At 40.8% G+C, this 12,387-nt stretch overlaps 1 long non-coding RNA gene across 1 annotated transcript in view; it reads left to right on the top strand.

The window, feature by feature from the left end:
• Positions 1–11,296, top strand: part of LOC143836810 (uncharacterized) — a 37,677-nt gene extending 26,381 nt beyond the window's left edge. The window contains exons 2-3 of the long non-coding RNA XR_013230757.1: positions 8,407–8,469; positions 10,641–11,296. This is a non-coding gene — a long non-coding RNA (uncharacterized LOC143836810). The remainder of the gene's footprint in view (positions 1–8,406; positions 8,470–10,640) is intronic.
• The last annotated feature ends 1,091 nt before the right edge of the window (positions 11,297–12,387 follow it).

Here is a 12,387-nt window from a genome sequence, read left to right as displayed (position 1 = left end):
CGTGTGCCTGTTTCCCTTATCCTTGGGGATTCCCTTAAGGAATTTTGATGTGAGACAGGGGTCATGGCCAGCTCAGGGGGTTATCAGGGCATCTTTCTTCTCAAGTGAAGGGCAAATCATACAGTGGTTTATCATACGTGGAATCCAAATCCTGACATCAATATCAATAAAAGTTGTGGCCATTTTATTTCATGGATGTTTACTCACCTGTGTCCACTGGAAATTTCCACAGATGTAAGGAATATCTGTCTAAGAAACATCATGTTCCTTCTTCCCCATAAGTTGAAATCCTTCTTCTAAGGGGCAGGAAATTCCCAGGAATAGAATGAAGGGAGAGTTAAATTTCTGCCACATGAGGGAGATATCAGTTAAAATCCCTGTTCTCCTTCTATCCATGGAAATTCTACTTTGGATCCAATTCACTTATTGGTTGTTTAGGTGCTGGTTGGACTGAAGGGGAAAGACTATGCAACTGATGGTCATGAGGGTAATAGGTTTTATATTTTCCCTATACTATAAATAAGAATCCTCTTGAAAATTGTTTGGAAACGTAATTGGTTTCAATATCAGTAGCACAAGTACTAACTGATAGCATTTTGTAGTTCAGTGGTCCCCAACCTTTTTAACACTGGGGACCGGTCAACGCTTGACAATTTTACTGAGGCCTGGGGGGGGGGAATAGTCTTTTTGCCAAGGGATGTTGCCACCACCACCTGAGCCCCTGCTCCACTTGCTTTCCCGCTGGCACCCCTAACTTCCCACCATCTGCTGAGGGGTGCTGCTACGAGCAGCTTTGCAGTGCCACAACGAGGCGGAGCCCCAGCCATGGCAGCCACTGGAAAGCACCAAAGTTGAGCTGGCGGCAGAGTAGCAGGGCAGCCCCCAAGGCTGTGGAGGAGGATGAGGCGGAGCCGCGGCCCGGTACGACTGATCCACAGACTGATACTGGTCCACAGACCGGGGGTTGGGGACCACTGGTATAGTGAATATATAAAATCAATGTTATAATTGGCTGCCATTTTGTCTCTGAACTTATTTCATGGTTAATTGCCCTTTAAAGCCCTAATCTTGTGCCCAGGGTACCATCTCACAATTCCAGGCCTTAGGGACAGGGATATAAGCAAATGGAAAGATTGTTACCATTATGCAGCAACTGACTTCATCTGTGGTGCCTTTTTATCTGCTGCCCTATACTCTGACAAGTGTTATTTCTATAGGGCTCTGAAAACATTTGGGTGGATCATTTTAATTTATTGCCATTTTGTTAACTCTCAAGTTTGTACAATAATAAGCATGACAAAATCATGATCCCTGACCTTACAAACAGGGTTTATGCAGTTCTGTCTACCATTTATGTCTTAATTCCCAATCCAGTAGAAATCCTCCTTAAAGTTTATTTCATAAAATATACAGAAGCATGCATTTTAAGAAAACTGTACAGGAAGCTATCTTAACTAGCCATGTCCTTACAAAAGGCAAACAATGGCAATTTTTTGAAGCATTTGTATTTGTATTGGCATGGGATTTCCTTTTCTTTCAAATATGAAGCAGATTGACACTGCTGTCAGCTGCTTGCATCCTACTAGCCAGCTAGCAGACAATGAAGCACACCTAGACAATAGAATGTCATACGGATTTCTGAAATATGAAATAAACTAGCTCTCACTGACTTTCCAAATAATTTACCTAATTGTAAATTTTGTATAGTTTATGATATCGGAGAGGAGTAACTGAACAAGGAGATGGCATCAACTCTGCAGCAGCTGCAACTGGGATAACCCAAGAGGCTAATTCATGTGCTGAAACAAGAGCAGATGTCAATGAAGACAGCTTGTCTGCTTGTTCACTAGAATGTGTCAATGGGACAAGCTTGTCAGACAGCCTGTGTTGTGAAGTCCTGTTATCTGTCTTAATCATTTGTAAGGGGGAGGTGACACTTTGCTTCAGGCAATGTGAAAAATGGGAAAACAGAGTAAGGTCTATATAGAACAGAGCAATTTGTCATATTTCATTCTTTTAGTACTTTTCTTGAATGGCCAGCATTAGCCCCTGACTGACTCCAATATTACCACATTGTATAGTTCATAGTTCAATTTATGCCATAACCATTCACTTAGAGTGAAGTGAGAATAAGTAATAATTACAAATGTGGTAGTAAGTAATAAAAATCAAACCAAATTCCACCAGTTCACCAAATGACACCTTATAACAATTGGGACTAGTTCCAAGAGTGATTTGGACAATGTTAATGTACCTTTTGTTATTGGGGTGAAATGTTTTATGATGAATTATGGCAGCTGCACTTATTTCACTGGACTTCCTTCCAAGGTTAATGAACATCTTCTGTGGATTAAAGGGCAATAGCTGGGTGAGAACAGAGTGTACTAACACAGTCCACTTAGGAGTTAAGGAATGCCCAATGTAATTAGATTCAGAGAATATCCTAAGAGAAAAATACTATAGCAGTTCAAGCGCCAAAGAACATTCAGATTTTTGACTACCATTTTGTGCTATATTTGATCTACTTTTTTCATGAAGTAGTTTAGAGCTTGGAGTTTTGAACCAATAACCTGCACTTACCCAGTTGAAATAAGAGCTGCTTTAATTTAAGAGATCCTTTCTAAATCCCAGAGAAGAAGAAGAATGGGTCACTTATGATCCATTTCCATATGGTTCTGTATCTTATTTGCTTTATATTGAAGAGATGCACATTGTGTGCCTAAATTTGGAGAATGGAACAACAAACTGATGACAACTTAATGTAGAACTGCATGTTTGTAAGGTTAACATCATATTTTGGGACACAAAATGGTATGGAGTACAAAGACAGAGTGAATGCTTATCAACTCTTCCTAATGTTAATTCACTTCAATTTGTCAGTGATTTTAAACACTTAGAAATAAACCTAATCAACATTCAAACTTGGATGGTGCATAGTCACTCCATCTACTTGGACAAACGCTGGCATGTTCTTTGCCATATTAATCTTTGCTAGGAATTCTGTTTCCTGGGATCAACAGGGTAATTCTGAGACATCATGACTGTTGACACTTACATGAGAATGCCATCTTATTGAAACATAAAATGCCATCTTATTGACAATTATTCAACTTTATACAAACTGTGGAACTGCTCTTAAAAACTGTGAATATGCATGCCATAGTTTGTGGATCTATTTCATTCTAATTAAGGTTGTTAGTTCAAAGGCATTTCATGTCAACAGGCTATTGATTACAATCCAAATTTGGCAGTTCATGAAAAAAAATTCCATAGTGTACATGATAATTATGTTCATAATATGAGCTGTTGACTCATACCAAGAACATTTGAACTGTGCATTAGATTTTTGATGAAACCTCAAAAGATGTAGTATTCAATTACTGTGTATTTTTTTCCTATCACACAGTTCAAATAAAGATAAAAATATCTGGGTATATCCACTTGGTAACATCACCATGCCCTGCTTTGCTTATAGGCACAGCAATTCTGTTCATCAATTCTATTCAGTTGACCCGCAGGATGCCATTTAGGCTGGAATAAGATGTGACACCACAATGTTGGGTATAAACATGACTACAACTTTATTACCTCCCCATGAGAGGGCTGGCGCAACATGGGAGAGGGAGCCTAACCTAGCAGTCAGCTTTGGGATGGTAGGTGAATTTCTTCCAGGCCAAGCTAGATTCTGGAGATTTTTGGTATGTGTGTGGGGGGGGGGGGGGGCACTCACTTGAGCATTAAATTGAGGTTACTGTGGGTAGTCAGGTAGTTGTGAGTTCCTGCATTGTGCAGGGGGTTGGACTAGATGAACCCTGAGGTATCTTCCAACTCTATGATTCTATGAGGAGCAAATCATCTGGGAGTTGACTGTCACCATTTATAGCCTATGATAGGGCAGGGAATTATTTTCAGTTATCATCACAAGCTTTTCTTTTTTTTACACATTGATCAATTCCAGATTAGATATGTATCTTCTGAATCACTATCCTGCTTAGGTCCAGGTTTTCCAGTTGCAAAGCTCTTCCTTGTCTATATGTGGCTATAGCTACACCAACAGTCCCAGAGTTGGTAAAGACTGGTCCCATGATATAAATGAATGAACAGTTATCATTCCTGGGTGTAAACTGCACAGAGCTTTCATTCCAATCCCAGGTCGATTTAGTCCCTGCCGTCTACACAGAATGCGATTCCCGTTTTGATTTTCGGCAATTTAAATTTTCCTTCTGCAGCAAGAAGGATTGATCTAGAGTGACCTTACCTTTATTGTGTGATATCTTAGAGTGCTTTTAAATCTCAATATTTTAAGATTTGGATTGAGAAAGCAGGCTGTTTTGAATCTGGGCTCTCTTCCGTGGTAGAGACGCCCTGATTTGCCAAAGGTGCCCATGTGACAAGCTTGCCTTAAAGGAGAAGCCCCTAATTTCTCTCAACTTCTGTCGGTCTTGGATTTTTTTCTCCCTATTCTGCCTTCTTCGATCCTCTCCCCCCCTTCAAGAAAACAAAGAAAGAGGCTCCGTTTGACTCCCCCCTTCTTCTGAGCCTCCCTAACCACATGCAGAAGACTTTTCTGTTTCAATGGGGAGGGGGGGGGAAGAGGAAGACCAGCGTTCAAATCGATCCGAATTCAACAGGATTGATAATGGAATAAACAAAGTAAGTGCAGACTCTGCCCTTGTCTGGGATTCTGCTTATCTTGGGAGGAGGGAGTTAGTTTACTTCAGATCCCTCATGATGGCTAAACATGATAACTTCCTATATCCTGCTTGCACAGTGGCTTACACTGTAGTAGTAGAAAGTGACATCAAGTCACAGCTGACCTATGGTGACTCTGTAGGGTTTTCATGGCAAGAAACATTTAGAGGTGGCTTGCTATTGTCTATTTCTGAGTCACAACCCTAGTAATATTTGAAGGGCTCCTGTCTGATTGCTAGCCAGGGATGATCATGCTTAGCTTCCATGATCTGATGAGATCAGGCTAGCATGGGCTACCCACGTGTCAGCAAAAGCAACCCCCCTATTTCTCCTCCTAAGGGTTAATATGTGCTATAACAAATTGGTTCCATCAAGCAGGTGTTCATAATTGGAGACTGGCTCCTTCAGATTCACTAATAATCTTCAAGGACACAGCCTTGCTTGAAATAATTGCTTATATGAGAAACATGATGTCTCCAGATGGGAGGAGGTGAGTTGGAAGGATGAAGCAAATTTCTGGAGGAATTCAGCAAAGACGGGTTCTAATTGATTCAGTGTAATCATCTCACCCAGCTGGACCTAAAATTACATCTGGTGATTTAGAGGATTTAGTTTGCTCGGATTTCTAATGGATCACAGCTATGGATCTGCTACATCAACATTGTGTTGGTTGTTGTACCACACTGTCCTATATAAATTCTATTTGACTTGAGAGAGAGAAAAAAAAAATCTGGTTATTTGCCTTTGGTACCCATGAGGTTCATTTATGAATTTCTTGATGCAAAATCAGGGCTATACACACAGATACATGTAGACTTCAACAATATGATATGCAGTTTTAAAAGTATGGGTCATAAATCTGTGCATTGAGAAGAGTGAGGAAAGGTGTAATCTTGATTCTTTCTTCCCCGATGAGTGCCCCATCCCATTTAGAACATTCTGAACAAATTAGACCTATGATAGAATTTTGATGAGTGGGGCTTCTCAGGCATCAGAGCCTTTTTTCCTTGCTTGATGATTTGTTGATCTTCACAGGTCAAAGGGTTTAGGCACATCTAGCCACAGGTCAAAGGGTTTAGGCACATCTAGAGATGGCAGTAGCCAAAGGATAGTGTCTGGGTGGCAGGTTAACATGGATAGAGAGGTTGTCGAGAGGCATTTAGCTGCACTGGATGAGTTCTAATCCCCTGGGCCAGATGAAATGCACCTGAGAGTGCTCAAAGAACTTTCCAGAGAACTTGCACAGCCCTTGTCCATCATCTTCGGGACCTCTTTAAGGACTGGAGATGTCCCGGAGGACTGGAAGAGAGCAAACGTTATTCCGATCAAAAAAGGGAGGAAAGATGACCCGGGAAACTACAGACCAGTGAGTCTGACCTCTGTTGTGGGTAAGATAATGGAGCAGATATTAAATGGAGTGATCTGCAAACATCTGGAGGACAGTTTGGTGATCCAAGGAAGTCAGCATGGATTTGTCTCCAACAGGTCCTGTCAGACCAACCTGGTTTCCTTTTTTTGACCAAGTAACAGGTTTGCTGGATCGTGGAAATTTGGTTGATGTTGTTTACTTGGATTTTAGTAAAGCTTTTGATAAGGTTCCCCGTGATGTTCTGATGGATAAGTTGAAGGACTGAAATCTGGATTTTTAGATAGTTAGGTGGATAGGGAATTGGTTAGAGAACCGTACTCAAAGAGTTGTTGTCAATGGTGTTTCATCAGACTGGAGAGAGGTGAGTAGCGGGGCACCTCAGGGCTCGGTGCTCGGCCCGGTACTTTTTAACATATTTATTAATGATCTAGATGTGGGGGTGGAGGGACTACTCATCAAGTTTGCAGATGACACCAAATTGGGAGGACTGGCAAATACTCCGGAAGATAGAGACAGATTTCAATGAGATCTGAACACAATGGAAAAATGGGCAAATGAGAACAAGATGCAATTTAATAAAGATAAGTGTAAAGTTCTGCATCTGGGTCAGAAAAATGAAAAACATACCTACTGGATGGGGGATACGCTTCTGGGTAACACTGTGTGTGAACAAGACCTTGGGGTCCTTGTGGATTGTAAACTAAACATGAGCAGGCAGTGTGATGCAGCGGTAAAAAAGGTGAATGCCATTTTGGTCTGTATCAACAGGGGGCATCACATCAGAATCACAAGATGTCATAGTCCCATTGTATACAGCACTGGTCAGACCACACCTGGAGTACTGTGTGAAGTTCTGGAGGCCTCACGTCAAGAAGGACGTAGATAAAATTAAAAGGGTACAGAGGAGAGCGACGAAGATGATCTGGGGCCAAGGGACCAAGCCCTATGAAGGTAGGTTGAGGGACTTGGGAATGTTCAGCCTGGAGAAAAGGAGGTTGAGAGGGGACATGAAAGCCCTTTTTAAGTATTTGAAAGGTTGTCACTTGGAGGGGGGCAGGATGCTGTTTCTGTTAGCTGCATAGGAGAGGACATGCAGCAATGGGTTTAAACTACAAGCACAACGCTATAGGCTAGATATCAGGAAAAAGTTTTTCACAGTCAGAGTAGTTCAGCAGTGGAATAGGCTGCCTAAGGAGGTGGTAAGCTCCCCCTCACTGGCAGTCTTCAAGCAAAGGTTGGATACACACTTTTCTTGGATGCTTTAGGATGCTTAGGGCTGATCCTGCCTTAAGCAGAGGGTTGGACTAGATGGCCTGCATGGCCCCTTCCAACTGTATGATTCTATGATTCTAGTATTCATACCGATTGCTTCTAGGACAGCTTCATGAATTAAAATGACTGTAGGAAAAGTTTTGAAGAAAATACAACTGAAACTAAACTAACTTTCAAGGAGAGATTAAGCATGAAAAAATACTGTTCCAAAGAGGGCATGTTCTAAAATGTTAAGAGTGTGTGAAAACAAGTTTCTGTGTAACAGCAGCGGCAGCAGCCTTCTATAATTATTCATGCTTTGTGCCCTGATAGCTCTGAGCTGTCCCAGATCCGTTTTTTCCTTCCTCATGAGGGACCTATTGCTACATTTAAGGAAACCTCTAGAGCTTCTCCCTGCAGGGCTTGGTATATAGAGCAGTGATTTACAAGGCCAGTATTACAGCTCTGCTTGCAACCTGAGCGCTTGCTGGCACTACATTAGCAACTTGAATTTCACCATGTCTTTTTCCTCCCTTGCCAGATGATAGTTGTCACTTGGTTCTTACAACTGACTTGCATTTTGAATCAGTCAACTACCCATGATACATCTACTTTTATTGGAAAGTGTTAGATTAGGCTACAGGCAATTTCAGTCTGGATACAGTCCATGTCTAAAACATTTACATCTCAATTTAGAATATTATGATGAAGGGTGTTGGCTCTCAGCCATTGTAAAAATGAGAGGTATTGGGAACATTATGATCCAGACCAAAATGCTAAATTTCTTCAACAAGCCGAAGTGGCCACATCTTGACAGGTTGACAAAGGCTGCCATTCTAGCCTCTTTTATCCAGGCTTCTTTAAGCTGTATTAAAAAAAAAAATGGGCTTCCAGCCCCTAAGATTATGATAGAAATCCTGACCTTATTGTCCCATTTTTAATTCAGATTGTTAATATAAATTGTGGCCATTAAGGGATCCTGTTGTTGCAGCCCTTACATATAGCTCAAATAAAGCATGTGATATTATTATCAGGGCTGTCAATGTGGATGGTTTGCAGAAGCTTTATATGCAAGTTTTGCCTCTCATACACAGGGGAAAGGAGAGCTGCTGTGCTTGCTTGGACAGACAAGAGATCGGTCAAGAGTTTTGCCTAAGGTAAGTACCAGATTGGCAGCTGACAGAATGTTTGTATATGTATATGTGGTGGTTTTCTGTTGTCACCTGATAGGGAACTGAAGGGAGGGGGATTGAACCTAGGGATTGTGCCTAGCACGGATGTTGGGGTACTTGGGCAATGGGTAATCCATACTATGACCAATAGTAGAAGAACTATGCGCGGAACCATCTAGCTGGCTTTCTTTGTAGCAGTATGATTTGTCATGCTACAGTAACTGAACAATGAGGTGGTGGCTGGTTCAGCCCATTTTGTTGGTTACGAACTAGGATTATAATTTCAGGTCAGTAGTCATGCTGGTCTGAAGCTGCTGTACAAATTTTTGAGTTCAGTGGCACCTTTATGATCCACTAAGTTTTATTCTGGGTATTAGCTTTCATATGTAATACACATTTTTTACCCTAACTGAAGACTGACAGGGCTGTATTTTGATTTTTATAGTAGTGAAGGGGTCTAGATAGTGTGTTTCAATCCCAAAATGCTTGTTGGTCTTTGGATAATGATGGAGCCAATGGTCAGGCTAGTCATTTTGGACCATTCAGTTGTCTTTTGGGAACAGAGGAAAGCCAGTTTTATCAGGAGCAGGATCCAGATAGGCTTTAATTCCCACACCAGCAGAAACATGGGATCCAGTGGAACAAGCTGTTACTTTCTCATCACCAGGTTTTGAGAAAGGCTATTTCTCCAGAGGATCTGGTTATATAATTGGTTGAGAAATATCTTTTTAGATATAAGGTGTGGTTCAAAAATTCAAAAAGAAGTTGCACCCACAGGCAACTCTCATAGACCGTTTATGCACTGGGAACTTCATTGCCCCAGCTCTCTTGCAGGAGCACAAATCGGGGGTGGATGAGGTGCACCGGGCCAAATGCTCCCCTGTTTGGGTGCAACAAGAGGCAGAGTAACCTGTCACGACTAAAACTCCAACCTGCAGCCCAGCATGAAAAATCCAGTGCATAAACGGTCATATAGAGCAAACTCCTGCAGTATTGTCGCCAGTCCCATTTCCCAGAGCAGAGATGTAGAAAATAAAGGTAGAAAAAGCTGTCATGCCTATGGTATGTTGTCACTTACAGGGAAAACCTGTCACACCTCTTTAGGAATTTCCCAACATTCTATGATTTTCACCAGAAGTGATGTCATGGCTATAGGCCCAGTGTCCTTTCTAAGATGGAAATGCCTGTTGCAATTGTACTTCATGAAGGGGATGGGGTGCATAAGGTGTCCTGTGTTGCTTCCTCTCATTGCCAGAAGAATTGGAGTAAACTAGGGAACATTTGCAAAATAAATTATGCAAATACAAGAAATTCCATTTTTATGATGACTGGGAGCTAAATATCTTAATAATCTGAATCAGGATATACATTTTTAAGCTTGGACTATATGCAAAACAGAAGGGAAAGAAAAGGAAAGGAACTATGAATTTGAGCCTGTGAACTAGGAAGAAAAGCATTTGCAGAACAGATCTCTCAGAAACAGCTGGAGTATGTCAGTAGGAGACTGCAAGTGAAAGGAGAGTGAAGATCCATTCTATGAACAGCTTTAATCGACAATTCATAGGAATCAATCTATGTAAATTTGTTCCATTTGTCTAATTTTCAGAATAAAAAAAATAATGTTCCCCCCTCTTGTCTTGAGCCAGAATAATTATTTTAATAGAGAATTACCACAGCCTTGACTACCAAATTTCTATTCTTCATTTCTGATGGTTACTAGGAAAAAAAATACAAAAAGGTGATTAAGATTCTGATTTCATTACACTTTCAAGGAAAAAAATGAAATAAAGGTCAGATGCTATGCAATCACTCTATACCATTTTACTTTCCTCTGAGTTTCCCAGCTCTGCCTTAAACAGTAGTTAAATTGGGGTTCTGATTCTGATTGCTGTATTGTAGTATAACATTTCTCTGTTGTGCACAGATACACACACTGTCAGTGGCAGATCAAATATTCTGGTGTAGTCCTGCAGAAGTGAATGTGATTACAACTTCCTTGGAAACAGAGCAAGTTAGTCAAATTCCTCTGTAGTATAATTTCACTGAAGTCTGTAGGGCACAACTGATAAAGTGAGAGAGACAGAAATGGAGTCACCTTAATCAGACTAAAGATTTATGAGTCTCTCAAAATTATCTTCTGTTTGAATTTCCTTCAGGTTTACCCCTTTCTTATATTCTGAAGATAACCGAGGTGCCTGGAAGGCTACAAGAAGAAATACAGCCTATCTGGTTGAGTGTCTGCAATGAATATGGAACCTCACATGCGAACTCCTACTCAGACATTATGCTCACTGGGTGGCCTTGAAGAAGGCATTAGCTCTGCAGCTGTTGTTAGTGTTAGGCCAAATACAATTCACAAACAGCCTTCAGTAAGAAAGAAATTTTTATGTTTGCACAAACAGGAGCAAAGTTTAGCCTTCTTTGGTGAAAGCCAAGACCTTGCTCAGAACTTGCTGGTCCAAGGTAGCCTTTTATACAGTTTACCAGGAAATTTCCATCTAAACTGTCCTTCCCAGGGGTGAGCTCTAAAATGAGCTCTAAGTCTACCCAGGGGTGGTGATTCTGCTATGCTAGTAATCCTATCCCAAGTGTCAACATTTATATCTTTCACCTTTACTCCAAAAAACTGGTTTTTACAACAGGGGTCTTATCTATCAAGCTGGGTGCCAGGATTCTTAGATTTTATTTAACCTGTTGTTTCTCTAACCCATTTTGTTATCAGGGTGAAATGCTTACACTTACTAAACAAGAAATTAAGGTCTGATCCTTCATTAAGATATATGGAGGGAAAATGGGGAGCCTTTTAAGCAATGGGGAGTCCTATTGATATAAGCTTCAGATGTATTTTTCATTTCACTGTCTCCTTCATTTACTTAGGAAATGTATATGGTTCAACTTCAGACATAAGCTTGAGGTAGCAAACAATAAACCTTAAAAACAAATAACTGTTAGATTTGTTTATCCCATGTATCCTTGGCATTTTTCTGTATACTTATACAAATACCTTTGCCCACATTATTGACTGAAGAATCTATAGCCTGCTTTTCAATTATAAAAATTATCAAAGACAATAATAGAAAACTTTAAAATTCAATTGAAAACAATAATTAAGACACAATGCTAAGTGTAAGAATCCAGAGTAACCACCAAAAGAATAACTTAGCTAGTACAACACTGGCTACAAAGCTGAAGCATTAAAAATGGGGAATTCCAGAGAGCTCTTTGCATAAAGAAGTTCAACTCACACAAGTAAGTCTTATGTTTTTTTCCCCTAATTTGCACCCTGGATAACATTCCATGTATATGCAGAATTGTTTCTCAGAAGTAAAAAAACACTGTGTGTGAACGAGACCTTGGGGTACTTGTGGATTGTAAACTAAACATGAGCAGGCAGTGTGATGCAGCGGTAAAAAAGGCAAATGCCATTTTGGGCTGTATCAACAAAATCACAAGATGTCATAGTCCCATTGTATACAGCACTGGTCAGACCACACCTGGAGTACTGTGTGCAGTTCTGGAGGCCTCACTTCAAGAAGGACGTAGATAAAATTGAAAGGGTACAGAGGAGAGCGACGAAGATGATCTGGGACCAAGGGACCAAGCCCTATAAAGATAGGTTGAGGGACTTGGGAATGTTCAGCCTGGAGAAAAGGAGGTTGAGAGGGGACATGATAGCCCTCTTTAAGTATTTGAAAGGTTGACATTTGGAGGAGGGCAGGATGCTGTTCCCATTGGCTGCAGAGGAAAGGACACACAGTAATGGGTTTAAACTACAAGTACAACTATATAGGCTAGATATCAGGAAAAAATGTTTCACAGTCAGAGTAGTTAAGCAGTGGAATAGGCTGCCTAAGGAGGTGGTGAGCTCCCCCTCACTGGCAGTCTTCAAGCAAAGGTTGGATA

This window comes from Paroedura picta, chromosome 4 (genome assembly GCF_049243985.1).
Source record: "Paroedura picta isolate Pp20150507F chromosome 4, Ppicta_v3.0, whole genome shotgun sequence".
NCBI classification, from domain to species: Eukaryota; Metazoa; Chordata; class Lepidosauria; order Squamata; family Gekkonidae; genus Paroedura; species Paroedura picta.
This window is presented reverse-complemented; position numbering and strand designations above follow the sequence as displayed.